We start from the raw sequence: 26,690 nt of genomic DNA on the forward strand, positions 1-26,690 counted from the left end.
TCCAGATCACCAGGGCAAATAAATCTTCTATACTGCTTGAAAACGATTTGGGAAAAAAATTAAATGCGTCAAAGCTCGCATACAACAGACACAACGCAGACTCTAACAATAACGAATATTTTATGACAAAACCCAGAAATAAATAAATATTTAAGAAGTCGTAGCACCTGGCTAGTAAAAGGATCAATGGATTGAGAAGCGTTTACCACCTAATAGGATTTATGGTAGCTGCGAGCTTTGATGGAACTTGTGATTACATGCACTGCTTCTAGATAGCGGCCCGAATGACCTGCGGTGTTAATATTCCTGTCTGGCCCGCTCACGTTTAATGCTGGCTGGTAGGTACTAACGCATATTAGTTGGTAATCCACTCTGCTCCGTCATCTCGTACTGTACACGGCGCTCTACGTCCCGTGTAATGTTTACGCTTTGCGTCAACGTCAAAATAACAAATACCCCTTGGATTAATACGCCTCAAATCACTTCTCGACTTAACCCACGTTCGGTTAGCGATGGAATCAGTTGTGTACGGGGAATGATAAAGAGCAGAAATTAGTTGATAATCCTACTAACTGTATAACTGATTAATATATTGGTTCGTTGTATTGTTATCGCATGAATGGATATATTCGTATCCGAATTCAATTGTAGAATATTAATAAGTCTAGCTATACTAAAATTTATGAAGAACTTAATTTAGGTCAGTCTTTAAAAATTAAAAGTACGTGGGAATGTATGCTTAAAATCAAATGGCAATTTAATACAATGCACATAAATTGCACACTAATATTTGTACAGAAATTAATTATGTGCTAAGTTGTTACACAATATTTGAACTGCATATCATGGCAGTGTGCATACTTCGATTAAAATGATTCTTGTCATTACTATGAGAAATTACCAGTTGAATCTATAAAAAAAAAAACATTTTTAATACGATATCTTTGGTCATATCTAAATCTTAACATATTCGCGAGTGTGAATGCTATATCATTTATTTTAATTGTGATGCAGAACGACATGAGCGCTATTGCATTCAAATTAATTATGTATTTTAAATTTAATTTTATATAACCGCACATTTTAGGAAGTATATCAAGGTAATAATTCTTCAGATATTTTGATAATATCTTATCTTTTCTCGTAGTCATAAATTGGCTTAAGCAAGTAGATTGCGTAAAGTAGAAGTGTAATACTTGAAGTGGATGCTATAGCACTCATAGTATATAACGATTGAAATATGATTATCTGACTATCCTCAAAAAAAGTGTTTAATCAAATTTTAGATATCACAACGATTAAAAACAAAATGTTTGCAATTTTTTACCCTGCGAAACTGTTACTGTCCATGAACGCGTTAATAATAATAAAAAAGTTATTATATACTTCATGACATAGATAATTCTACGAAATAGCTTAATCTACGATTTGTGATTTTTTTATTAGATCCTAAACTACATATATTTCAGCGGATCACGTACGTAACATCTTGCTTGGAAGATTTCTGAATAAATGAATATTTTACATTTTTCATTCATTAACAATTATTATATTGCAATAATAAAAAAATATACATAAAATATTTCGTTTAATATAAAATATATTGCATTATAAAATACTTTATATAATAATTTCTTCAACGCCTGTTAATAAAATAGCTGAGAATTTTAATTAAATAGCAACACAGCTGAATATTATATTTAATTCTCCCTATAAAAGAAGTTCGAAAGTATAAAATTGTAATATCTTGTAATAAAAATATGAAACTAAAATAAAAAGCATCACAAAGAAAATACTGAGAAAATTAGTTAATAAGAACACTTTAATTATATTTTATTATATGCATAATTTTATTGCAATTGAATTTACTAGAACGTGCGTTCATGCAAGACTTAATTAGTTTTTAAATGAGGGAAGTTGTAAATAAGAATAACTTATAAAAGTAAGGTAGTTATTGAAACTTTACAATTGTATTCAGAAAGTCATAACTCTCACTATTAGAAATAATAATTTATATTTATACGTTCAAAACGCTTTAGCTTTTTTTACAAGCAGTATAAAATAGAGATTGAATAAATCAGACAATTATAAATTCATTCCAACTAATAAGAACTAGTTTGCCTATCGCATTCTTTAAAAATAAATATAAGTAAAAATGTATAAACATTTCTTTCATCAGAGAATTTTTAGAAGCAAGAAAAAAACAATTTTCTTGACTCGAAGCCGCCGATAACCTATAAAGCGGAATCTATAAATCTCTCAACATCAATCTTCCGCTCTCGTCCCTCTTCGAACAATGTCGTTGCGGAATTCAATCAACGTCTTTTCTAAGTCTCAGAATTCCTCGATGCTAGTTAACGAGCTCCTCGCATTAAGTAAAGTTTTCTTCATTGTTACCGAAAGCTTGAAACAATGTCAAGAAACCTCCAACAACCAATAACGTTAAATAATCGATCAACCGCGAATACGGTTGATAGGAATATTGTGTACTTAATGCACAGGCACACCGTGTTCATATGCAATACAAAGTGAATTTTAGATGTTATCCCTGTGACAGAATTTTTTATAAGCATCAGGAGTTATAGATAATACATTTAAAAACAGTAACTATTTTACATACAAGCCAAACACAATTTCTGTCCAGTTTGAATTTCAGAATTACCACATATTTTAATACTGTTCAAGACGAAAACAATTGATTCCTCGAATTAAAATTAGACACAAAATTCTCGAATATAGATTAAAGATATTTTGATTTTTTTGTGATGTGACAAATGTCAATGTTTAGCATAAAGCATAATAAGAAACGATATCATAATATTTTCATACAATAGATAACTAGTCTCCTTTCAAGTGTGTAGGTACAATGCAAGTACGCATAAAAATATTGCACTCGTGTTTCTTAAGGGTCTATTTTCTATTTGCATTCATTAAAAATATATTCCCATTTTTATACGGTCCAATGCATTTCAACAACGTATACACAATGTCCTCTCCGCAGAGTTTGTAGTGCTCTAACGGCAACGTGAACGGCAAAAGCACATCGAGTTCAGAGCATTTTTAAATTGCCACACAAAGGGCTAACAATGTTTTGTAGAAGCTGTAAAAATGACAATCCCACAGAGAAACAAAGCCCGCATGGATAGAGTTGAACGTAAACACGGGACGTTTTGTGAAAGAGCTTCAGACAAGCCTTTTGCTTTAGAGCGATTCAAACAACTTTGCACTTATTATTGTCGAAAAATAAATAAACATTAAAAATTGCAGAATTTGAAATCCTCTTTATACATATTGACGTTAAAATTTATGCAAATTTTACCTGAAAATATCTAGATTTTACTAACGTATAACTAATTCTTACTTAGCTTTAGATAGAAGTCAGAGATGGATATATTAGTATCTAACAAACCATCAGAATGTTTAATTTGAACTGAAAGACAACATGAACAAATAATTGATTAATAGTAAATAATTTTTGAAAACGCAAGTATAGATAAAATGTTCAATACATTAACTTTATTACATTTACCACAATTCTACTATTTCATATAAATAAAATATCCTGAAAAAAACATATACTTTAAAGTAATTAAATAATTAAAATTCACTTCGCTATACTGGAAACGTAATATATATATTAGTACGATATTGTCCCGTCAATTGATATTATTTAAAAAAAAAACAAAGCTTGATGGAATTAATGCAAAAAGCTACAAACTTTATTATTACATTTAATAAACTAGAATGTCATATCTGATGGTTTAGAAGCACAACGTTTTTTTCAAGATTTTTCTATTTTTCATCTTTTTAAGCATTTTTGCATTTCGCTGACCGCTCTTTTAAATTCCATCTCAGTTGCGCTGATAAAAACTCTATGAAATTTTATAATAGAACGGTTGGAATTCGTTTGGCATGTAAGTGCACTAGATATGTAATAGCCAAATAGCATCATTTTGTATATAGTAGTTCTTGCAAAAACAAACTCTACTTAATGACTCGTCTCAACTTTGAGTAGCATTAAATAACGTGTAACCCCAAAAAACTTGGAAGGTATTTTTTTCTACAATTAACCGACATTTGTTTTTTTTAGTCGTACGTACGATAGTATATTTCCCAATTTTTTAGGTAATTTACCTACGATATGTATCATAATGTAGCAAACCATGAACACAAACACACATTGCTCACAAAGTTTGTTGAAAAAAGTACACGATCGCTCCACCGTATCCCAACACAGTGTAGGAAGGAAAATGGTCAGTCGAAAACAAATAATAAATGAGTCTGAGATTCGGCCATGAATTATTGTAAAAACACATCTATCTTATATTGAACCTCCGACACGTAATATAAAATTGTACTATACATACAACGGTATATACATGGCACACCGATGAAGTTTATTAAGCTGTAAGATTTTATAACGCCGTGACGTTAATTAGAAAACTTTTTGAAAGTAAAATAATTACGTATGAATTTTGTAAAACCTATGAATTCACTGCATTGGACGTATTATATACGTTTTCAAAGTTTCTTAAAGTTTACTTTTATATTAAATTATATAAGATTATATACATAATGTACGGTATATTATACACTTGAAAACCAAAAAAAAAGTATGTAATTCATTCATAATGCTAGCAACGTGTAAACTATTCAGTAGCATTATCTTATTTTGTATTAAATTACGTGTCACCTATTTTTATTCGCTTCCTATAGTTCATCATAATTATCGTAAATATCCCATTAAGTTTAATAATTTTATTACGTAATATTAATATCATAATTCAATTAAATATTCATGCAAAATAAATACATGTAAAATTGATACATCACGTAGTTTTCAGAAGTACGCCTAACACACCTGTAATAACCAAAATACTTCAAAGCGTCCCTCCTTGTGTCTAATTAAGTAAACGCAAACATTCTGATTAATTAATTACAAGGGAAGGTATAAATAAACAGTAGCCTTTTTTAATTTACACATTTTTTCTATAATTGCGTGAAATCACGCCCGGTTGAAAATAAATTACAGCCGAATAAATTATGTTTTCTTATCTTTTTTATGTCAAACCACCGAATCAGGAAATTAAATGAATCCGCGTGATTTCGACGTGTTTAGTCCGCGGTGCCCTAATAGGGAAACTCGGTGTTTGCCTTGTTAATTATAAGTTAGAGCCCGATAGTTGAATACCACTAGACCGGATCGTTTGTGTCGTATATAGGATTACGTAACAGAGTATTAGGATAGCCCGATCGTATTATCAAGCTGTATACTACGTAGGAGGTAGAAGCATTTCTGAACTTTGGCTTAGTTTCTCTGATGTTTGCAAAAGATGTGCAAAATAATGCTCTTCTATAATAAAATTCATGACTAAATGATGAAATATTCACAAACACTAGAAATGCATCCCTGAGAGGGCAAAAATGAACACAAAGCAAAACAAATGTTACTCACAAAGTTACTTTAGTTTTATATGCAATTCAATTGAGAAAATAAGATGTGAAAAGTAGTAGCATCAATATTAAAGAAGTCAGAAAGTGGTATAACGAGCAGATTTAGCCGGGCTTTAAATTTACAAAAATGCAGTGCATTTACAGGTTTCATACAAAACCTGACTATGCGTTGTAGTGAGTAAGTAATATATAGAAGCCTCTAATTGTTAGTTAATCTATAATATTCTTTATACATTTACTCATTTACTTGTCATAATTGATAAATTAGCTGATCCATAACATATAATTAAAATTAACAATGCTTACAACAGAGCGAAAGCAAAAGTAATATTGTTCAGACAAAAAGTCAATAACGTTGGCTAAGGAGATAATGAATGAAGGTAATATTAGAACTTGAAGCCATTGCGAGGGATTCCTGTGAAAGGCTGACACAGCCTCATATCTCACATAGGCAATTGATGTGCGGTTCAAAATATAAGGGTGACTGCCTTCACCCACATTCGACTATCTACTACATATAAAGCATGCACCTTGATATCTCCCAAGAACTAAATTATATATATATATATATATATATATATATACATAATAAATTATTATTCGAAAGAATTAATAAATATAAAAATAAAATATAATATATATATATATATATATATATATTATTAGAAAGAATGTATTTATAATGTTAGACTGACCTGTTATAGTCGATTATTGTCGTTTACCATTATCTTCAAAAAAAAGTTTTTATCATAAATCATTGAGCATATTATTCTCTTATTAGAATATTGTATGCACTGATATACAATAACGGATTGCAATGCAAGTTATTAGGTAACAATATGGGCTTAGATAAATAATTATAAATAAATGAACAAGTAGAATAGATAATATGGGATAAAGTAAATAAAACACACATTTATATGCCTAAAAGTTCTAATAATAGTACTTTCTGAGAATGTATAATAGACGAAATTTAAAAATAACTAAACTCGGTATGTAACTGCATACAAATATATTGAGCAATCAATATAAAAATGACAAATTTGATAGCAGTGAAATGCGAGTAGTTTTTATGTGGGAAGTAAATTGAGAGCTCAAATTTCTCATTAGCAAGAATTATCGAAACACTTACATGAATTTACCAAAACGAATTGCTATTTTGTCAAAATGAGGCAGTGATCAATATTTCTACAATATCTGTTAAATAAATGGTTTTTACTGCAACTGTATAATGTACGGTCTAGGAATATTGTTCACACTTGTTTGATCAGATTAACGTAAATTTGACTGCTCATCCTATACAAGATCGCAAAATTTGCAATTGCCAATGACCACATCTAATCTTGATTCCACCGCTACAACATATCTGATTCATTATTACATTGAAACTTTCCACACATTTGGACCATATCCAAACAAATATCAAAAATCTTTCCATGTTTTCGTATCACTTTTTCATACTCCATTTCTGGGTTAATTAAAGAGCAAATCTGGGCCAAATACTCAGAATAGCTCCATTTCATCTACTTGTTACAGTTGCTGGCGGCGTACGTGTAACGCACAACAGTGGCTATCGCATTACCGAAACCGCAGGATCACGCAAGCATCTGCCTGCCAGCCAGGCAGACGCCCTTGCCAACTAACGCAATACACGGATATACTGTAAGCTATTAAGTCCGTATTAAGCGGCATCATATTTCCCGAGAAACGCTTTAATGTTGATCTATTGCTTATATGCTAACATGGAGGCGGTGTTAAAGCTTGACCTACATATTTGCACTGGTTAACGTAAATATTAATCGGTCTAGTGTAGGGCCGATGCGGTCATGAGGTTAACGTGTGATATGCGAGCGCCAAAGGGCAAACTTAACGAAATTGCCGAAACTTAAATACAAGTAAATAGCTTCGGCTTGAAACAATCATAACATGCTCATTCTCATACAACTCTTTTCTTTGAAACGTATTCTTTGAAAATAAATATAAGTAAAAATGTATAAACAATTCCTTCATCAGAGAGAAACTTAAATACAAGTAAATAGCTTCGGCTTGAAACAATCATAACATGCTCATTCTCATACAAGCCTTTTCTTTGAAACGTATTATTTGAAAATAAATATAAGTAAAAATGTATAAACAATTCCTTCATCAGAGAGAAACTTAAATACAAGTAAATAGCTTCGGCTTGAAACAATCATAACATGCTCATTCTCAAACAAGCCTTTTCTTTTATCTTAATACCAATTGCATACCAAAAATTAGAAAATAAGAAAAAAACTAGCTGTAAGTGAAATTCTTTCTTGAGGCAATTATGGCATCGTGCCTTAAGGCAAATTGCTGGAACTTCCCGTACCGTAACGAAATGTTCCAGAAATACTGAATGTTTTCAAATAGATTATTATAAATATTGTAACATTGTCTAATATTTATGAGAATTATATAAACTGAATTGCAGAGTTGAAATTATTTGTAAAGTATAATAGAACTATAGTCAGAATTAAAAATAAAATCTGAAATATTTTCGATATACAAAAAACTAAAAAAAAAAACTAAAAAAAAAAAAATGGAACAAATTTTTTTTTTCTAAAATCAATTATTTTGTTAAGACAAGCAGAAAGTTCTTTGAATCATTTTAATCGAAAGCTTAGTTCTTTACATATTTAGCTCCGTATCTTCGAAATGGCTGCGCCTGCCTTTGCCAAAAACTAATAAGCACTTCTCCCAATCATTACTAATTGAATGTTTTTTAGATCATTCAAATCGGATACTCCGTTCTCTCAAAAATTCGATTTCTATTTTCTGCACTCTTTGCTCCATTTTAGCTGACTTTAAGAGCGAAAAAATTCAGAGAACTCTGTTTATCGAGTACAGTTTATCTTTCAATATTATATTGTTGGTAGGTATTCAAATGTGTCTTTTTGAATATAGAGTATATATATTTGAAAATAATTTGGACATCTTTGATTAAAGTATAGTTAAGAAAAAGTTTAAAAGTTTTTCTTTTAAAGCTTAATACAACTAGTAAATCCGATGCTAATGATTTATATAATGATCCAGAAGCCGTCGTCACATACCGTCGAAAATAATTTCATAATTTCAATTTAAGGTATCAAAATACCGCCCGAATTTCCTTTACATTATTTTCCATTACCCTCTTTGATGTTGGGAACACATGGAGCGCTGTAATAATTTTACACCGACGACGTGCTAATTTAGGATAATTGGAAGACATAAGCGCTTTATAATAATATTCTGAAATTTAATACAAGCGAAATATGCAAGGCGCACAATGCGAGATCGGTCGAAAACTTTCCAGACGCCTAACCGCTAGACAAATCACGTGCGTTATTGAAGAAGAACGCGTGCTGGCTGTATCGTATGCAAAACAGAACCCGGAGGACGATTTCAAATTTCCCATCAGGTTTTCCAACAGAGCTTATGTACAATGACAAATTTCTTTTACAAACAGTTTGATAAATAGTAAAAAACAAAGTGTGCTGACAGAATAAAGATACTGGCTTCAGCAGACGGCGAGATAGCAAAGGAGTTTGTCTACTGGTAACAAATCATAGTCATAAAATTTCTACAGTCAGTTTGATTCTATTAGTAACATATTTTCGATTATACACGAAATATAGTCTACATTGCAACTCAAAGCTATTTTGTATCATATTGAAATATAGAATGCAAACCGATGAAATAACAAATATAATAGTATTTTAAATTTCAATTAAACAGCTCAAATTTTAAACACAGACTACCCCTTGAATTAGTTATTACAACTATGGGCTTCCTATCATAAGTTCCAGGTTCGTTGTTAGTCTGTGTAAAGCAGCATTGGTAACGGATTTGACTTGGTAAAATAGGAATAGCTTCGAATAGTAAATATAGCATTGTGCAGCATTGCTACGTACAATAGAAGACAATGCAATAAAAATCCATGCAATAAACAAAAAGTCAGTATTAGAGTTTATCTAATGATTTATCAAAAAGCAATAGGCCAACTGTTGGAAAATAAGTTTTCTAAAAGCCACGCCTGACTGCACAGAAAATACATAGCATTTTGACAGTTTTTACTACCAATTCATAAGAACATTGGACCGTAACATAGCACCGTTGCCATAACGCTATGTTACATTTCTATTTTATCGGAGAATTGGCCCCTATGTTTGTATTTCGTACATACTATACGATTTCGTATTATATGACTATGTAAGTAATCGTGTTAATGGTACACTTTTAATTCTAATCTATTTCAAACCACATTCAACCAGATTGCTGAACTCAGAAAACTCATTACAATTTAGTGAAACAGCTAAAATCTGATGACAATTTCGTCGCTCAGGTGTGTACTCTGCGCGCATGACTCTTGTAACGTTACCATCGGCAGCATACAAATGCTCTTATTTGCATAGAATTAGCGGCAACTTTTAATTATTAAATTAAATCCCTGCCATAAATATGACAATGTAAATGCGTTCCAGTAACCTATTTTGTACAATGCGTTCGTGCAGGGAGAGAGAAAATTACACGTTTGCATCAGCATTCTTTGTGCTAAAAGAGAATGATAATTTAAATAATTAATAGCAGAAATAGAGTTAAATAATCAGTAATAATGTTGCAATTAATAATTTATTATATCAACGAAATATGTAAGTAAAACCAACCTTCCTAATAACGTTATAGCCCACATAATTTTAACGTTATTGGGAACTACCACCTTAACTTTTCATATTTTATGCTCTGTGCTTATTGAAAATGAATATTTTCAGGTTATAAATTTTATATCTTTAAGCTATTTTCCTTAAGCGATTCGACTTGAGTGATACAGAAAAGTATAAAATCCATATTATAGCAAATCGATTCGAGAATGTTAGCATGAATGTAGCCATTGCAGTTTGCTATTTTCTTCAGAAAGGTATTAATATATTAGCTAATTAGAAAATATCGGAATAAAAAGAAGTTTTATCTATTTTTTTTATTATAGATGTAAAATAAATGTGGAGAACGTTAAATATGTAATACTAGTAACAATAGATACTAAACATATTAGAAATCTTTTATAATATTAAATGTTAAATTTAAGTCAGGCCTATCCTAAAATATTGACAGACTTCAAACAGTTTGAGTTTATTTTTAAATTTAGAATTAGAAATAATAAAAATTCGCAGTATATTTTTTTGTTCAAGTATTATAATTCTTCATTAAATAAGCTTGAATTTTTTTTATTGAAATTAGTAACTGTATAATATAAATTGTATCAACAACTTAACTTTAATCTAAAACTGGAAAGAATGTCTCAATGGTAGTTTCCACGTACACCGTGTTCCGACTGCATTCGAATGTTTTATGGGAAAACGTTGTCATCTGATAAATATCCGGGCATATGTATTTGGGTTAGTGCTGGTGCCCATTTATATTTTTCTGCCAAACGCACAGTTCTCCGATCATTCCGGATATCACAAATAATACGTCAAATGTGAAAGATATTAATGTTTTTCTCTTTCTTTGGCCTCAAAAGTTATAATAAAATTGTACAAGAGAAATTTATTTTACATATAAATTCAGCAACTGTAATATTCGTGGTAAACTCTAAAAACCACTAAAGTTTTGGCCAATGTGTGATAAATCCTAGCTAGACTGCCGCGTTTTAAAAATACATACACATTTTTCAGGGCTAAGTGTTCAATATTTAAGGAAATCATTTTTTTTTTCAAAAATATATACAATGTATGTACAATATAGACATGTCTCAATTTATCTTCCATATTGTTAAAAAATTGTATTTGTATTAATTTATTTCCAATGACATTAAAATAATGTAATTTTTGAATAAATTAATCGATTGATCAATTGTTAGGTTAATGAACTATGTACTTACAAACAAAAATGATTTGTTTCAATATTTTTAGTAAATCTTCAGTGTGAGTGCAAACTTACGTAATGCGTTCAAAGGAAAAGGTTTACTTTGCGAATTTTGCAGACCACGTATTGGGACTAGTGAAATATTTGTTTACATTACGTAAGCAAACTGCAACGTCATCTCTTTCGCATCATCCGATCGCGAAGATTCGATATATCTTTTGATTTAAAAAATGCTATATAGATATTATTTGATGTTAAGTTTTGATGAAACTGTTAGATAGTATTTCAAAGCTGAATATGATAATTCACTATTCTAGCAAGAGACAATCCAAAAATCCAATGGAGGACATCACACAAAAGGCGCTATTTATAGATTAAATGCAAAATATTACACTTAAGAAACAAAGGCATAAATAAATAGTAATAGATTAAAATAAAAATGAAAATAAAAATTGGTAGCTTGAATTTACAATGTATCTACTAACGAAATTTCGTGCACTATACTATCCAATTACGTGCATAAAACAAAATACCATAAAGTATTACTCCTTTATGAAAAAAACTGTTACAACTAAGAAGTTTATATGCTTATAGTACATATTCTGATATAAGAAATTTCATCATTGAAGTAGGTATGTTACAACAATAAATGCAAATGAAATAATTCCGGCCCTATGATAAGCCGTTTGAATTCAAATTCGAGCTCTATTAAAATTCAAGACTACGACAAAATTATTATCATTAACTGGTATAAATTGCTAAAATCACTTAACATAATCTTCTTAGATGTTTCCTTGGTTTTGCTTAGAGAATAATCGAGCCATTAGTTTTGAATAACATTAAAAGATTAAACACACACAAACTCTGAGGATTTTAATGTTCTTGAGTTTTATGGTTCTAATTTAGCTCATTACCCTTCATCCCCATAACGAAATGAACTCGGTCTAATTAAACTTAGGAATAAGTAGTAGTAAAAGGATTCAAATATTTTAATTAAATTATTTGGCGAAAAAAAGAATCGTAAATAAAATTTGAAGTATTTAAGTATTTCGAAAATAAGCACACCTTAAACTGTGGAATTGTAAGTGTAACCAGAAATCTCGAAACAATAATTTATTTGCCAACTTGAGATGTATTATCTGAAATATTGAGAAAACGATAACCAAATGAAGACTGCTCTATCGATCTTTACTAAAATCAAATAAGCACCATTCCCAACTGATGCTAAAACAGCTTCTAAATATTCATAGTTGATCCAAGCGTTTTTGCCAAGAAACATGGTTGAAAAATGTTGCTCTTGTCTGCTCATAGTTAAATATAGAAATAACCAAATTCAAAGATAATATTGAACTGTTTTATATTAATTATAGATCATATTTCAGTAATCTATTATCATTACCTAATCATATTGCAGTATGGCTTCAATTTATAGCATTTGCAGACACAATGCAGCCATATGTAATACAAGGGTACCGTAAGACGTGTCAAGACGACGATTTATGAACTCCAGTTGTAGTCGCTGTTATAAAGGATTTAAAACAGTGCGTCGCGATATAATAAACCAGACTTATTGCAAATAATAAACAATAAAACATTCAGCAAGTTTATACTAGACAAAATCATAATGAAAATAAAAATTGTTTTCAACTTTGTAATAAAACCAGAATATAAAAATGTATTCAAATAAAAAATATGCAGTTTGTCGCATCCTTGAAATAAACCAAAATATATTCTGGCTCGAAATTGTCATGTTATTTTTGTTGTGCTCTTCCAGTCAAATTTGCGTCATGATGTCACGCATTCAGAAAAGATTCAATTATTTATTGTATTTTATTTCGACAATTTCTTTTGAATAATATCCCTATATACACAGAGATTAAAATGTATAGCTTAATAGATCAATGCACAACGAGTTATAAGCAAATAATTACGTGTAAAAAAATATAGAATAAATTTGTTAATCTTATATTAAATGTTAAACTTTATTATATTTTTTGTTCTGATCTTGATTTGAAAATGCATCTTGTTATTATATTTCGGCAAATAAATAACTATATCTTTGGAAATTTAATAATAATGATGTTTTTGTGATTTGTACTATTTATTTTTGAACTCAATATTCCATTGAAATATCATAATTCATACATAACAAGTTGGGCAATAAGTTCTTTACTTATTGTTGGCAAGCACTAAGGGTTTGATTTTACAACCATGATGTTAGAATTTCTAAGATTCTTGGGCCAATTCTGTCGTATAATAAACCAATGTTATGGTAAGGCTATGCTACACTGCGTTTTTCATATCAATTGGTACTAAAACCAGTCATAATGTTATGTATTTGCTGTGCAATCAGGAGTTTTACACATAAAATCTAATTTCTTGCATGTATAAGGTTGTCAAATATCTCCCTTCCGCCTTTTTGTATTATAAACCAAGAGCAAAAAAGCGGAAGGGAGATATTTGACAACCTAATATTATTATAACACATAAGACATGCATTTATGACAAGAATCTTTTTTTGACATTTGTGCGTTTTCTAGGATAAGCTTTATATCTAAAGCGACGGACTGCACAGAAACCACATAGAATTTGGACGATTTTCAGTACCGTTTTATGTGAAAAAATGGCAGATTATAATATTTCGGACAGAAATGGTTGTTTATGAAACAAAACTTTCTATTATTTCTAATATTAATTTAAATTAAGAATAAAACGTTAATAGTTTGGAAAATGTTGAGAATCGATGCTCGAAGAGGAGCGCCCCGGCTTACAGTAATTGTATTGTCATTGTGTACATTTACCACTGGCTGGTCTAGTATTATTATTCCTGGTAGACAATAGTTGTCGCATTTGTTATTTATCATTCGTCGGTTTCTTAAAATGTGCTTCTATTCATTCGAAGAACGAGAGAATCTCGGAAATAATACGGTTGCACCAAGATGGGAAAAGCGTATCATATCATTAATTTTCTCATTTAATTCACACTCGATGTAATAAATCAAACGGAAAGTCTTGCAAAAAATAAATGTTTAGTTTTATTTAGGGCTGGATGATGATGGACTGCTTTTTTGAAAGGACTATTAATTTCGTCAGAAACCATATTTTTTATATAGCCTTCCTGAATTGTTTGTTGTTTCTAAACATACCAAAACGAGAAAAAAATAAGTAAAATATAAAACTATATAGAAATAGAATTTAATTGAATAAAGTTACTTGCTATACAAAATATACATAATCGTATATAAAACATATTGAATATCTGGTGTAATATTAAATAAGTATTTGATTTGATTTGGACTGTCTGTTGGGTTATGTTTAGCGGTAAGCATGGTTTCTCATGTTCGAAAAACTAGTATTTCTTCTTTAAAGTTGTATAATTTGATTAAACAAAAATGTTTTTTATTAATTTGTAAAATAACGTATCATCGCGAACGCAGACCAAATTGTTGAGAATTACTAATATGCACCAAAATTAGGACATTACAATTCTTAATACTTTTATATAGTACTTCATATGCAACTTATGTAAAACATTAATGATTTTGTACTTCCATAATTTGTATCTTTAATCCTAAAACCACAACTTAGAGAAATATCAGAATTTTAATAAATCATATCCATTAATATAATATCTCGTAATTAGATTTTATACGTAAAACTTCATAGGGGCGTAAAAATTAATAATAAAATTGAAGTAAAATGATCAAATTATAGTTTGTGCAATAGAATTTTAATAACTGAAAATTAAACGCTAAAGTTTGAACATAAAACGATGTCGGAAGCTGCTATTTAATCATTGCAGTCTGCCATAATAAAATAAAGTTTGGAATATTTTATGCGGAATCAAATATCTAATATAGATATATTACAATGTTGTAATTAGGTTCATAATTCTATACACTAATATATATATATATATATATATATATATATATATATATATATATATATATATATTGATTGTTTCTTTTCCGAACAGTAAATCCAATAATAAAAAACAATTTGTTTTTTGAAGATGTTTAATACGACGTTTCGGAACTAAGTACGTTCCATCATCAGGTTTATTCTGTCAAATACAATGTTTTTTAAAATACTGATTAACATTAATTAACAATGGTCAATACAGATTAATTAGAAAAAAATTTTGTTATAAAGGAATGGATTATGTACCGGATAGATAGTAATAAGACTTAACTAAAAAAGGTTTTATATAAAATTGAGAAGCAAAAATTATTTACCTGTAATAATTTATATATCCATATCACTAATATTTTTTGTTAAAAACACTCGATTTTTTTGGAAGATATTTGTAGATGTTACGACTACACAAGACTTAAACACACTGATATGGATTTCTGTCTGCCAGATGTAAAGGACAAAGCACGGAACTCTTGGCAAAAATGATTTTTTATGGCTCTTGTTTGGTAATTTACGAAAAAAGGAAAAATATTGCTTTAGTAAATGTTGAGAAATATTATGTATATATATATATATATATATATATATACATACATACATGAACATGTATATGCACACCTACATACTCATACATACATATGCACATATCTATATATTAATGTATCCACAATTATACACATGAACACATATGCAAGTGTATGTGTATAGTGTATACCCAAAAACATACATATAAGCATATATATGGATGTACATATATTATAACATATATACATGTATATATATACACATATTCAAAAACTATTAGGATTAATTATTTTTAATCAGGTTTAAAAAATTTAAATATGAGTCATGAATGATATTGTGATCTGATCTTTTATTAACACTTTTTGACGAATTCAAAAAGATTAAACTGCTTTCAGAAAAAAGTCTTTTAAAAGTACAATCCTCTCTATATAAAATATTGGGTTCAAAGGTGAAATTATGTGAGTTTTCGATGGAATGCTGAACAAGAGTACTTTGGAAATTTCGGCTTTTATGATGAGTGACGCTTAATTCATGTTGTCTCATTCTCTTATGAATGTACTGTGATGTTTGGCCAATGTATTGTTTTTGACAATTTTTGCAAGGGATGGAATAAACTATGTTAGTATTGAATTTAGGAGGGGTGGTGGATTTAATTTTTGAAAACATTTCTTTAAAAGAATATAGAGCTGTTCCTGAAATGAAAATATTTTCTTCTTTGAGTAATTTGGCAAAATAATCAAATAAGCCTTCAATGTAAGGCATGCTGTGAAAAGTTGGTTTAATATTGTTGTCTTGGAATAACTTGGAGATGGATTGATAATTGTTACTTTTATGATAGGAAAGTCTTTTATTGGTAGTGGAATTGATGAGGGTGAGGGGATATCCGTTTTCTAATAAAGTTTTAGTTACTAATGTTGTGTTTTGGGTATGAAAAGAAGAGTGAGACAACATGATTGCGTGGTCTATCAAAGAAATGATTGTATTGACTTTATAATTTTTGGGACAATATGACGCGTAATGAAGGTATCTCCCGGACCATGTAGTTTTTCTGTACCAATTTGTGCAAATAATGTTGTCAATTTTGTGTACAGTCACGTCTAAAAAGTTTAATTTGTTGTCGATTTGTGTTTCATGTGTGAACTGAATGCTCTTATTGTAATTGTTAAAGGTATCGATTATTATATCTGATTGTTCTTTGTCTATTATAAAAAAAGTGTCATCTACATATCTAACGTAAAAATATATTTGGAAATTTAATGTGGAGAAAACGGAAATTTCAAGGGTTTGTAAAACTAGGTCTATGATGCCAGGGGATAATGGGCAACCCATAGCAGTACCTTTGATTTGTAGATAAAAATTATTGAAACAATTAAAATAAGAGCAATTCAGGACAGTGTTAATGATGTGTTTGAAAGTGGTTATGGGCAAGTCGGTGTAGTTACAAATAGTGGGCCAGCGTTTTTCAATTGAATCAAGTATTAAATCAAGTACCAATAAAAGACTTTCCTATCATAAAAGTAACAATTATCAATCCATCTCCAAGTTATTCCAAGACAACAATATTAAACCAACTTTTCACAGCATGCCTTACATTGAAGGCTTATTTGATTATTTTGCCAAATTACTCAAAGAAGAAAATATTTTCATTTCAGGAACAGCTCTATATTCTTTTAAAGAAATGTTTTCAAAAATTAAATCCACCACCCCTCCTAAATTCAATACTAACATAGTTTATTCCATCCCTTGCAAAAATTGTCAAAAACAATACATTGGCCAAACATCACAGTACATTCATAAGAGAATGAGACAACATGAATTAAGCGTCACTCATCATAAAAGCCGAAATTTCCAAAGTACTCTTGTTCAGCATTCCATCGAAAACTCACATAATTTCACCTTTGAACCCAATATTTTATATAGAGAGGATTGTACTTTTAAAAGACTTTTTTCTGAAAGCAGTTTAATCTTTTTGAATTCGTCAAAAAGTGTTAATAAAAGATCAGATCACAATATCATTCATGACTCATATTTAAATTTTTTAAACCTGATTAAAAATAATTAATCCTAATAGTTTTTGAATATGTGTATATATATACATGTATATATGTTATAATATATGTACATCCATATATATGCTTATATGTATGTTTTTGGGTATACACTATACACATACACTTGCATATGTGTTCATGTGTATAATTGTGGATACATTAATATATAGATATGTGCATATGTATGTATGAGTATGTAGGTGTGCATATACATGTTCATGTATGTATGTATATATATATATATATATATATATATATATATATACATAATATTTCTCAACATTTACTAAAGCAATATTTTTCCTTTTTTCGTAAATTACCAAACAAGAGCCATAAAAAATCATTTTTGCCAAGAGTTCCGTGCTTTGTCCTTTACATCTGGCAGACAGAAATCCATATCAGTGTGTTTAAGTCTTGTGTAGTCGTAACATCTACAAATATCTTCCAAAAAAATCGAGTGTTTTTAACAAAAAAATATTAGTGATATGGATATATAAATTATTACAGGTAAATAATTTTTGCTTCTCAATTTTATATAAAACCTTTTTTAGTTAAGTCTTATTACTATCTATCCGGTACATAATCCATTCCTTTATAACAAAATTTTTTTCTAATTAATCTGTATTGACCATTGTTAATTAATGTTAATCAGTATTTTAAAAACATTGTATTTGACAGAATAAACCTGATGATGGAACGTACCTAGTTCCGAAACGTCGTATTAAACATCTTCAAAAAACAAATTGTTTTTTATTATTGGATTTACTGTTCGGAAAAGAAACAATCAATATATTGAAAAAATCCAGGACTTATCTATTGAATATATATATATATATATATCAAACTTTTCATCAGATAAATTCAATATAAACTTCCAACCTCACTAAATAAAAATATTTTTTACGCATATAATGCATATTAAATCAATAACTTCGCTGGCGAATATTCTAATTTTCATATTCCCTAACGACAGAGCCCGTTTTCGAAGTTTTTGATTTCAGTAAAGCTCCTGTAGAGTGGTGATTGCTAATTTAAATTTCATCAATACCGTTAAAACTCAAAGTGCGGTGATGAATACATGAATATTAATAGCAGACGCGACATTATTTCATGATGTCTGGGACAATAAACATACGGTTTATCGATTAGAAGAATATTCTACGACATAATCTTGGTGCTAAGCAAATGGTAATAATGGTTATTTATATATAAAACGTTCGCAAACGTGAATGCTTTAGCATGGTGCATTTACTAATTACTATTACTAAAATTACTAATTTTAAAGACAATTATTTTGTATTTCATTTTCTATAAAATTATATTTTTGTAATTGTTGTACCCGTCAAGAAACAGTAATAAATTGGCTTGGACAAGCACATTGCATAAAATAGAAGAGTAATACTTAACGTGGATGCCACAGCATTCATCGTATGTAACGATTTAAATAAAGTACTACTGTCTGATATGACTACCTTTATAAAGGGTGTCTAATCAAATTGCGGATATCATAATTTTAAATAAAGTGACTGTAAATTTTTGTGAATTGCTGAAACTGTCCGCGAACGTGTTAAACCCACATTGCTGAAATCAGATTTTTATCAGTTCTTGATTTGTGTAGTCAATAAGAAGGATATCTGTGCAAACATTATTCACATAAAGTGAATGCTAATTGTGAATAGATACATAAAATAAGATAGCTACAACGCATGTGAGAATATCTATAAGCTCAAATATAAGTAAACGCAGGATCACAAAAAATAAATTATAATAAAAAAATCAAATTCTGACAGATCACGTATTACCTACTTTGCTGAGTAGTAGTAAATAATTAATTCTTTCTTATTCAATAAAGCTATTGAAAGAAAAAAATCTGACAGATCATATAATACCTGCATTGCTGATTAGCCTAAATAACTATTATCCAATAAAGAAATCCAAAATGACTTTTTGTAGTGAATATGGTGATCATCATTACTTTTATTTAATGACATATCAAGTTAAATTTTGAAGGAATTCATGTAATTGAGTTAATTGTTTTCATAAAAATAAAAATTTTACAAAATGTAACACCTTGTTTTATATCATATTGAAATATAGAGATGTCGATCTGTGCCACAAAATTTTTAAGAAATAAAAAATATCATTGTTGAAAAATAATTGGTTCTTGATTATACGTGTAAAAAAATTGTCTTGACTGAATTACTTAAACAGTTTTTTCTATTGAATTGATATTATTTGATAACAGTGCCAATTATACGAAAACTATCATGATAGATTTGTAAATTAAAAATGTCTAAATTCAAGTATGATAATAGAAAGTGAACAGTGAAAGTTTCAGTCAAGTGCAAAAATAAACAGTAATTTTATTTTTAAATTGGTTGTGATATTCGAAATTTGATTAACCACCGATTATTAAGATAGTCATACTTTACAATATATAGCTATAGCATTCACGTCAAATAGTACGCTTTCTATTAACTTGCTTGCCCAAGCTACGGGAAATGATAAGATAACACGAAAATACCTAAAAATTACTTAGTCATTACCTTGCCAGGTGTAATATTACAGAAATGTAAGGTTATATAAAATTAAATTCGAAATAATTGACTTTAAAATTGGAATGCTATAGCATTAATGAAATTTCAATTCTGCATCTTAGTTAAATTGAATTCTATAACATTCACGTCCGCAAACGTATATATTTCCTTATAACTTATAACTCAATATATTACTATCAACATAAAATATAATACTTTCCAAATTTATGCCCCCTCGTAAATTCTCAAATATTATTCTACTCATTGAACATATTTTTCATACAATCAGCAATCGCTTGTTGTATTGACAAAAACTCGTTCAAAATTATAAATCAATTCTAAAGCTAGTGCACATAAATAAATAACGTAAAACATTTGTAGTCTTGATGAATCGGTCCTAAAAACAGCACATGGTGCGAAATGTATATCGTTGATTAATTTCCTACTATTTATCGGGTGCATTTTTATCGTCAATGTTTACACTGCGCCTATAACATGCATGCGAGCGTGCGTCACGTAAATTATGAGAATACGCTCGACTCGGGTCCGCTCAGCGTTCCGTGCAAGTTAATTAATAATTTATAATTAACGATGCTCGTAATGGAAATTCACAATGCGCGAGATAAAATGAGAGCGATATTAAATACTTGACATAGTGACTCGCGAACGAAAACAATTTATATTCGTTACGAAAAAGGTAATAAACCGTTTAATTTATATCTGGAGTTACGAAAACTATAAATAACAATAACGAAAGCTGATACTATTATGAAAGAAATGGACAGGTATTAAGCATATTAGACAATCGAGATTAAGTGTCGTTTATTTAATTTTTTTAAATATACTGCTAATCCAGATCTAAGCTTAAATTAAATATTCTCAAACCATAAATCATAGGCTCGCTCGTAGGTAGAGGTAGAATGATTGGACCTGAATAACAACAGCCTGCTGTGAAGCAGTATTGACAACGGTTTTCACTAGGAAATAAAGATATCAATATAGTTTTAACTAAAAATACCCCTGTTCCGATATTGCTATATCAATAAATATTCGCCCCATTGTAGGCGTTGTTCATTAATTCATCACACAGACATAGGACGACAACTGTTTGGGTAGCCATCTGTAGTTCAAAATAATATAATGCAAAAAAAATCATAGTAATGACAAACAAAATTTCATATTAGGAAAGTCTTCTAGTGTATTTTTAAACCATCGTAAAAAAGGCAATATTTAAAAATATTATTGTAGAATGATCTCGCAATGGAATATACTAGAATTAAATTTAAAAAAAATTGACAAAATGACGAATGTTTGCAAAAAAAGATTATTTTCTTACCGCAATTTTGACTATTTCGAATTTTTTAAAAATAGTAAAAAATTGCGATTTGGGGTTGATGTCACTTTATACCAGAGCGAAGTTTATGAAGAAGATGTTATGACAATTTTAAATAAATCGGCCCAGTAAAATTCGAGAAATTATCTACATAGAATCGAAAGACAGTTGAGACGCGTTCAGAGTTTCGCTAAAGAAAGGTGAAAGAGTAATATTATGGTCAATAGCTGTATCTTCGAAAATAATTTAAATTTTGAACACTCGTACACATATTCTTGAGCAAGTAAGCTTTGAAAATAAAAACAAAACAAAAACGATTTTTGGAATTTTTATACAAAAATACCCCCGCAAAGTGAATATGCAACATACGTATCGAGGTGATGTTTTCAATTTGTATAAATTATTTTTCCTTTTACTATAAATGATTATCACGATTAGGTTCCACTTATTTTAAATGCACATTGGAAATGCTTGTTGCAGCAGTTTGAAGATCATCGCTTTGTCAGCTAATTTTGTCACGACTAACTAGATCGGCAAAAACAAGCTTGGAAAACGTGAGGTTTGAAGACCGTTTTTCCTGTTGCGTTTAATGTTATTAATATATATTATCGTTACAAGTAACCAAACATTTTTATTTTCTTCTATATACACATATATAATTATATTTATTTTTGTGTATTTTACTTGTTGATCTGAACGCACACGAAGAGATGATTATTATATACTGATAATATTAACATCAAATGCAGTATTTTAGATTTTGAATCAATTCTGCTATATGATATATGAAAGGAAAGTCGTATCCTTTCAGATATCCTAAATTTTATAATATTATCAGAGTTTAATATAAAGTAAGTGTTCTTAGTGATGACTTTCTCCTAATAATTTTATTAATTTGTTAACACCTATTCTATTCTAGATACTTATTTACAATTCAAAATGTGATGATATTTATTAATAACTAATTTCGATTTTTAAATAATTGAAATACTTCTTTGCAAGTTCGTCGTACATATTTGAATATTTTGCGAAGTGGATATTTATTTTGAATATATACTCAAAGCATATCATCTTTAGCAAAAACTAATCCGCACCATCTTCCACTGATATCTTCCGAACTTTAAATGGTAGAAATAATTTGTCCTTTTCTGCTAATTCTGTAGAAACAAGATCATCGCAGAAAATAATCAGCGCAAAGCCACATCGACAAACATGGATAAAATTTTTGAAATCAATTTGTATTTGAGAAATATTAAATTTTAGGTTAACATTCATATACACACACACATAAAAACACTTTTTCCAATTTTGGTTCAAACGATTCAGAATGAATTGAGTTATCGAGAAAACAAAATTTGCAAGTCTGATGCAAACAAACTCCTCCTACGGAAGCTAATAAAACTAAATAAAAGTTTTAAAAACGAAAGCAGACAAAATATATGTTCAAAATTATTATATGGTATTTTTCCTATAATGAGAATATAAAAACTCAATATTCAGGTAATCTAATGACAATGAGACAAGTTTTGAGAAAACCAAGTCATAATACAATAACCGCCAATTTCAATATTTTAAGTTGACCCAATTGAGTTTGAAACCCATGATCTTGGTCCCTCGGCAGGCGGCATTAAGTTTCCCTAGCGGGCCAGCACAGAGGAGCATAAACTAACAAGCGGTCGCCCGCATTGATACACTCCTACCGATATATACAGAATGGGTGTAATAGATGAGACTCCGGGGCTCATCTATTACGAAACAATGCTTACAACAGCGCTTTGGCTTTGGCCGCCTCATTCGGCCACCTAACGGCTAATTTGTGGGAGACGACGATCGGAAAAGCAACAAAAACAAATAGTCGATTCAACGGTGGTGAAAATTAGCCTTAGATATATGGATGTATTTATACTGATTTGTCGACGATTATTTTTTGGGTTTATTCAAATAATTACTAATATTATCTGCTGGCTATAAAGTTAAGACAAATATTGATAATAGGTATTAAAAATATTATTGAATAATAGTGATAAGAATGCAAAATAATTAGTAACGTGTTTGTATCAGATTCTAAGCGTTTCATAAACTTCGATATTAATTTTTTTTAAATAATTTTATATGACAATATTCACAGAATTATTTTATACATATTTTTTTGTATTCCATACGAATGTATCATGAAATAGATATATAAACAATAATATATATAAATATTCTAAATAGGACAATATTACAATTTCGTAACAACATAAAAATGTATGCTTCATTATTATTTTTTCTCAGCGATGAACATATAATTTAGATTTTTCTGCGCTACTCATTCTCTCTATGCATTCTATTTACTATTTTTCATAAGAGATTTTCCGGATTAAAGTGTTTTTAATTAACTGTTGAAAAAAATGTAAAATTATTCATATTCACATTTCTCGGTAGCAGGTACATGAGAAACTAAATGAAGTTTTAAATAATTTATAAACACATTTATTAATATAGATACTTATATGTTGAGTATATTTCATTTAATTCATCAGATAACTAAAATTTCTTTTTTTATAACTGCATTAAAATATATATTACTCTTAATTTAACTCAATAATTAACTCAGAGATTTCGATGATACCTTGGCGAACCAAAATTGTTCAAACCAATATGTGGATATGGAGGAATAAAAATAGATCGCATAAAAAAACTTCAATCAATTTTACAAGACAAGCGGGGAAATTAATTCACTGGTGAGAATAACGCTTCACACATAATCTCCAAAAGGCACAAACACAGAATATACATTTAGTGCGATTTCACGATTGTGTTACCAAAGTGACAAAAACTTTGCACTTATGATAAAATTGTTATTGGGCATTTGTGCCTTTTGGAGGTTAAGTTATGTGTGAAACGCTCGATCAAATTTGAAAGTTTGTAACTACAAACTCCTACCATTGTTCAATATAAGAAGATCATAGCATAACATTTTATTTTATGAGATAATTGGACCTTAAATTTTATGATAAAACATTCTTATAATGTCGCATATGCATAAACAACTCCAAATTGCTCGGATTTAAAATGACACGCACCGTCGACCATCTGGGTTTCATGTGACGTCAACAAATCTCGCGGTTGTCAGAAAATATTTTAGGCTGCGGTGGGTACATTCATTTCAGTAGGAAAAAGGTACTTATTAAATATTATAAAGTTACTTTAAGCAGCATGTTAGCAGTTATAGTATGTTAAAATCTTAAACTAAAAATGAGAAAAAAAAAATTCATTCAACAAAAAAAGTTCCGCATTCGATAGTGACATCAAGTTCCACTGGGAAATATAGACATCAATATATTTCCAAGAAAAAATAGCCTTTACCAAGCATATATATTCATCAATAAAAATCATCAATATCGCAGAAATCGTAATAATATATTCATCACCATTTGAGTATAAAGCCACGTCTCATTAAGAAGTCAACATAACAGCTTGCAGGGACCCGTTAATTTTCGATTGATGTAAAATATATAAGAAAAAATAACCACGAAAGATTAATTTCTAACTTGTTCGCCTCGTATATTAAGTTACAAGAAATATAAAAATTCGCTAAACAAATTTACGTTAGTTTTTAAACAAATACGTAAAACATTATTTTGAGAAACACAGAAATAAAAAGTTTTGTACATCAATAAACAATAATAAGAAAACACACATTGCATCATTCAATAGGGATTTACATTGAATACCCTCCTTTATATATGGCTTTGCCCACCACGTACTTGCTAAAGTCCTTCTTATTACGACAAATTTTCATTGCTATTTCCCGAAACCATCCGATAAAATCAGTGCGGCTTAAGTCTCCCTCGTCTGCATTGAAAATACATCTCCATGTCAGTTAGGTACTATCCGCACGAGTACCCTACATATCAAAATGCAGTCAATACGAGGTACAAACATACGTTTATGTGTGCATGGGAGATAATCTCATGTCAGGGGTTTCAGAACTAGTACGATACTATATTTTCGAAAAAGAATTGTCTATAGCTTCTCTCTCAGGTTCATGCTTAAAAAGTCCATTTTGTCCATCGCATTTTTTGCTATTTCCTTTTAGGGTGTGATATTATTTAAATGTACTTTGCAAGACAAAACTTTAAAAAAAAACTTACACGGCAATTATATTTTGAATTGTTCTAGCAGAAGTCAATACGAATGAACACCTTATAAAAGCATTCATTTTCCAATATAAATATTTATTCAGATAGTTCTAGTTAAAAAAAAAGTAATTTGTAATAATATGTACTAAAAAGTATAAACGACCAGACCAAACATTATAACTATAATTAACAATGATTTTTGAAATTTTAGAATTATATAATAATAGACTCAAATGATAGAGAAATGATGAAAGCTAAATAAAGTTTATTGAATTTGTTTAATCTTATTAAAAGAAAACTTACTGCTTCACTTGTAAAATGTGAGTTCCGTACATAGACCTCATACCACATGTAGTATAAGGACTCTAGTTCCGTAATATAAAAAAATTGTTTTATTATACCAAAGGAAAAGTTTGTTTCAGAAAATTTTATGTTTCCTCGATATTTAAAGTCATTCTGAATAATTGAAGAAAGTATGTTTGTGTATATGTATGTATATATGTGTATGCTTTTTTATTTCTTTATTTTACAATGAGCAGACATTGTTAACAACATATGAGTATGTAAGCCAAATTTTCATCTGTCGATGGCTTTTCCTCAAAATTGACAATATTCGTGTGGGACACCCATTGAATATATGGCGTCCCCTGAAATCTATACAATAATTAAATAAACAAAAAAGAAAGTGACCATAGCAAACATGATCATCTTTTGTTATATTTGTCATAAAAAATATTGTTATGATCTGAAAAGTTTTACATGTTCATATTTTCTCATCGGATTAAATATTGATCAAAGTCAAATCGGGTTTTCAATCAGTTACAAAGTAAATATATAGTCCAACAAACTATAAATAGTTCTGAGTAACAATCGGTCGAGATGT

At 29.4% G+C, this 26,690-nt stretch overlaps 1 protein-coding gene across 1 annotated transcript in view; it reads right to left on the bottom strand.

Annotated features, from left to right (window-relative positions):
* The window catches only part of LOC113385974 (protein timeless homolog), a 361,357-nt gene that overhangs the window by 135,020 nt on the left and 199,647 nt on the right, over positions 1–26,690 (bottom strand). The window lies entirely within an intron of this gene.

Source organism: Ctenocephalides felis, unplaced genomic scaffold (assembly GCF_003426905.1).
Source record: "Ctenocephalides felis isolate EL2017-DRISC unplaced genomic scaffold, ASM342690v1 CF-g0.4_SCAFFOLD_03571, whole genome shotgun sequence".
Classification (NCBI taxonomy): Eukaryota; Metazoa; Arthropoda; class Insecta; order Siphonaptera; family Pulicidae; genus Ctenocephalides; species Ctenocephalides felis.